The sequence below is a fragment of the Molothrus aeneus genome, chromosome 3 (genome assembly GCF_037042795.1).
Source record: "Molothrus aeneus isolate 106 chromosome 3, BPBGC_Maene_1.0, whole genome shotgun sequence".
Taxonomy (NCBI): domain Eukaryota; kingdom Metazoa; phylum Chordata; class Aves; order Passeriformes; family Icteridae; genus Molothrus; species Molothrus aeneus.
The window spans coordinates 38,823,389-38,828,809 of record NC_089648.1 but is presented as its reverse complement, the minus strand read 5'-3'; positions in this window follow the sequence as shown (position 1 = coordinate 38,828,809).

The window sequence follows — 5,421 nt, the reverse complement described above, 5'->3', positions numbered from 1 at the left end:
TGAGATTGGAGCTCTTCCATACCAGGAAACAGCTCATCATGGCAATATATACCTCATTAACATGTGTGATGTCACTCTGGTTCTTGCAGGAGATGGTGAGCGGCTTTGTTATTCAGCTCCATATCAGTAATTGGCATCACTTCTATAGAGCTGGCTACAGGGCAGATCAAATGGAGTGTAGCACTTAACACTGGCATTGGTAGTGTCTGTCTGAGCAGAAAGTGGAAGTGGCCTGCACCCTTGGAAGGGACACAACCAACGTAAAAACCAAAAAACAGTGGACCAAAACTGACACTGAGCTAGTAAAGCAAACTTTGTCTAAATGGACTAATCAGAAATTTAAACTTTGTCATGTTCCTGCCTTTCTCTTGTGGTCCATGTTTCTTAATTTTAGTGTACAAATAGTTTGTCTTCAGTTTGTGCTGCTGCAACATTGCCAACAGCTGTCAGGCCAGGATATACTCTAAGCACATTTGGAGTGCTGTGTATGGAAGTGTCTGGCCTGTTTCAGTTGTAATGAACACAAGTTGCTTATTCACTGCACTGGGAGCAAGACCTGCTCTGCCAGGAGTTTCTTCTTTTGTTGTTGTTATTTTGTTGTAAGCATCCAGCCAAATAAAATGTGTGGTCTTTTTTTTTTTAATTGCAACAAATGGAGCTGACTGTCAGCTGTCTACCACTGCTGTGATGCAGATTGGCATTATATCCTTGGGGAGATAGGGAGGAGATAAAGCAAATGACTTGGCTGCTTCTGAGAGTACAGAGGGCAAGAGCATTAATTGACAAGCTTTTGAAAAGAGGAGTGTGACTGGAGAATTTGTCTAGGCATGATCACCCCTTACATTGATTCATACTTTAATGCTGTTCTTTTATTTGTTTTTAATAAATCTGTTCCTTAGATTTTTTTCTGCTTAGGAGGCAAGTAAGGATTGGAGAAAGTCACCTTGCAAGGACAGACAGAGTGACTGTGTCCTACTTAGTCATGGATAGGTCATGCAAATATGTGTGTGTGGTGCTGCAGGGCTGATGATGGTGCAGGTGTAGGGTGTTTGTGTGCCAGACCAAGGGTACTTGTTTTGGTGATCTTGAGAGTGGTGGATCTGGCTGTGCTGGCTCTCACTAGGGAAATAATCATAATTATGCTGTTTCATTCAAGCATTTGGTGTGGAAAACATCATGCTACCTTGTTACACGCAAATGAATATGTGTTTGGTTTCCTCCCCTCATCAATTGCCAGCATTGGGAAGCTTGTACTTGAAGGCCCAGCTTTGTGCCCAGTTTAGCTTTTCACAGCCATCTAGGTGTGTTCTGGCAAACTAGAAGGAAAGGAATACTGTTCTGCTGGCTGGGGAAGTGTGTGTTGTGCAGTGTTGGTCATCAAAAGCTGAAGATAGCCTTATTCAGGAAAGAAAGGAAGCCAGACTATGACAAGAAAGGTTTGAGCTGCTGCTTTGATGGTGGGCAAGCTCAGTAGTTGTCAGGTAAATTGCATTCCCGTAAGTCATTAAATAGCAAATCCTTGAAGTCCATCATCTTGCTACTTGTGTGTGAATGCCATGTAGAGACAGGCCATGCAAGTGCATCTGCATTCACTGAAGTGGGACCAGCTGCTCTACATCCTCTGAGATGAATCCAGCACCAAACCCAAGCTGTGTGCACTGTAGCCATGACTTAATTGACTGTGCCCTCTTTGATCACACTGTTCTTTCTTGTTGTAATGAACAATTAGGAGCTGTGTGTTCACTGTAGCCTCTTTTCCTTTGTTCCAAACAAAGCCAAAATGCCTTTGCAAAGTACTTGAGGTATGTTTACTGCATCCAAAATAAATTCTTCTAAATGGATCTAAATGGGTAAAGGAAATCTGGTTGGCTGCTCTTGAACAGTCCAGCCAAGCCTCCCTCTGTCAGTCACTCCCTGTTACCTGGGTCCTGTTTGGCCATAAGCCACAGGAGATGGGCATGGCCAGGATCCAGGAGGCCAGTGGCTGTACAGCAGGCAGCAGCCTTGCAGCAATGCAGGAGCCTTGCTCTTGCAGCCACCACAGAGCTGGAGGGATGGCTCTTACTGCAGCAGTGCCTGTCCATGAAAAACATGAGAGGGAGGGCTGGAGTGAGGGCCCCACTAACCTGTTGCTCTCCCACCCATGTAGATGTACAGTTATTTGTGGTTCTGAGAATGGTTGTTAACAGGAAAAAAGGTCAAAATTCAGTGGGTATAGTTGTTTGGAAAAGGGTCATAAAATGTGTGTGCACCATGTGCACCCTTCTCCCAAAGACAATCACATCCTTATCTGCTTCAGCCTAACCACATCACAGAAGTGTTTATTGCCACCAGGCAGCTCACTGTTCTGGTTTTGCAGTTAGCAGGCATCCAAAGGATTTGGTGAAGCACTGTAATCCTGTAATCCTGCTGCTGCTGGTTACAAAATGCACCAATGCCTGAAAACAGCGTAACTGACTCTTGCATGAGCATCCACTGCCTTGTACATTCCTGAGTTCTTGTATTTATTCATGGCTGGTAGGGAAGGCAAACTCTACAGGTCTGACTGTCTTCTCTCTGTGGTCTGTGCAGCTCCCTCCAGTACTGTAAGTGATGTATGCATATGAAGGGGAGACCAGACACTTTGTGTATAGACTGAGAATAAATCAGTATCTTATGAGCACTGTGAATATCTATTATGCAACTTTTGTATTCATATTAAAAAAAATCCACTTGTTTCTGCTAGTAATACATTTATTTTTTGTTTGGATTTAGAAGATCTCTTATTTTTGGGTTTGATAGTTTGGTAGATTTAGTGTGTGAGCATTTATCAGCTGATGTTAGAAACTAGCTGCCAATATTTGTACATATTTGTAAAATACTCGTGTTATATTCACTCTATTTTAATGGTAAAAGTTTCTCCTTTCCATGAAAGGATTTTCTTGTTTAAAATAAAACATAAATAATTATATATACACCTGCAATAAAGAATGGATAGAAAAAAGGTAAATGTGTGGCTATTTTTGTGTCCAAGGAAGACTGTGTCTTCCATTTGAGATGGGTTGTGGAAATTAATTTGCTGCCAGACTAATCCATACGAGCTCAGTTTGTGATGACAAACTCAGAGGCACTGCAGTCACTGGAACAACTCCTGTTCCTCCTTGCTATTCTCAGTAGCACAATGCCAAAGGGTACCTTTGTCAGGTATTAAGACACAGCTGAGCAGGTTGGAGTCAGCAGGACACTCAAGGGGGCTGAATCTGACTGAAGAGACAAGTTAAGCTGCTCCTGGTGGTTAGTCAAGAAAACCAAGCGTGAACTCCCAAGGAGGTAGAGAGGTCCTGCCACCATCCTCCAGGGGCTGCATCCAAGGACAACTGCCAGCCCACGGGATGCAAAGGGCTGCTGAAGAGCACTCCACCAGAGTCACCTAACCTGCTGGCCTGGAGTCTGGCATGGATAAAAGAAAGGTTTCTTTGGGTCATAAATCTATGAAGGAGTGCTGCAGAGCTATCTGGATCTCTTCTTGAAGAAGCTTGCTCACTGAGAGCCTCTTATGAATGTGTTGTTTGGTTTTTTTTCATTTTCTCTGGAAAAAAAATACTTTTTATGTACTTTGGTAGGGTAGTATTGCCTCTATTCTTAATATTTCCTTTCTTGTACTTCATATTTTTGTCCAGTACCTGCTATGTTTCCAATACACAAATTTTCAAGGACTTTGGAAACTCATCCAACTTTGGCTTGGGGATGCTGGGAGAGGCTGATTTGATTGCACATGGAGCTTTGTATGGAGATAAAACTAAGTAACAGATCGACATCAGGTCACTCAAATTTGAAGGACATGGTCACTTCTCTTTGTTTTGTTGTTTGGCAAGTAATAGCACTCTTGCCCTCTAGGGTGGAGTCCTGCTGACCAAGGAGTCTGTCTCAGAAGGTGGGGCTTCTCGTGGTACCAGCAAATGCTGTATGGGTTCAGTCAAGTGCTGCAGTGTGGGATGAGGACAATGTGGTTACTTCTCTGCATCTGTTTTGAGGCATGCCACCTGTGGGAGCTGTACGGAGGTAAGGCCTGAAGGTGTGTGCTAAAGCTGATGGGTAAAACAACCCAGGTGTTTTGGGTGAGCTGAGAGCAGTTCTTCAATGGATTTCTTGGCAGCAAATTCTGAGTCACTGGAGGCTGATACCGTATTTTAAAAGTCTGCACATTTTTGAGCAAGTCCTAAAGCCTCTCACTGTAAAGCTGTAGCTCCTTGTTCCCCAGCAAGGTGCTTCCTCTGTCTGGGTCGGGTGATTCCTAGTTACTTTGCCCAGGCTTCTCGTGGCAGCTCTCTTCCCTCATCCCCGCCCTCGTCTGCTCTGCCTCCACCTCGGAGCTCCTGCTATGATGCTTCCCCTTTCTTGGAGCGTATTCCCGAGCTCGTGGTGCCCAAGGCCTGGCTCCTGCCTTCATGTCTCTCCTGGACGCCCACCAGTTGTGGCGTGAGGTGGAGGGAGGGACTCATCGTGTCCCCTGGCGGTTCTGCCCGGCCCGTGGCGGCAGCGACACGCCATCCATGGGGCAGCGCGGCGGCCGGGCCGAGCCGGGCCGAGCCGGGCCGGGCCGGGTGTGCGGCCGGGGTGTGCGGCAGGGCCGGGCCGGGGTGTGCGGCAGGGCCGGGCCGGGGTGTGAGGCAGGGCCGGGCCGGGGTGTGCGGCAGGGCCGGGCCGGGGTGTGAGGCAGGGCCGGGCCGGGGTGTGCGGCAGGGCCGGGCCGGGGTGTGAGGCAGGGCCGGGCCGGGGTGTGCGGCAGGGCCGGGCCGGGCCGCGCGGGGGCGCCCAAGGAGCGCGGCGGCCTCAGGGCCGGGCCGGGGCCGGGGCCTCCAGCCAAGTGGTACCGATTCCCCTCGGGCAGCTTCTGTCAGCATTCTGCGGGGTCCAGGCTGACCGTTTCCCTTGGGACAGTACAGCCCAGGGTGATCGGAACTTGAGTGAGCAGAGCCCAAAGCCAGCGGTGGCCATTCCTCACTGAATGCCGCACAAAAAGCCTGTGGAGTGGTTACAGGTTTCGGTGGTCCAGCTCCTGCAAGGAGGGATGTGTACCCAAACTGCGCTGGGGAGAAAGCTGATGCCCTTTCGCCTCTGGTAACCCTTGGCCGGGCATAATATAGCCGTGAAAGGCTGATACAAGTTCAGAACCTTCCCTCCCTCTGACAAGTTGGTTTAAGAAAGGCAGACGGGTTTAATGGGATGAGAAGTCCCAGAGGCCCAGGAGCTGCACCCTGAGATGCTGTAGCTGGGACAGCATGGAGGTGTGTGTGTGCTGAGCCTTCTGTGTCACACACATGGCCATGGTGGGAGACAGGACGGGTGTGAGGGAGCCCCAAACACCACTCAGTGAAGCGCCTTTTCTCTCCGACTTGGACCGAGCTTCCTTTCTGCAGAACCTCTGCAGTGTCAGAGCAG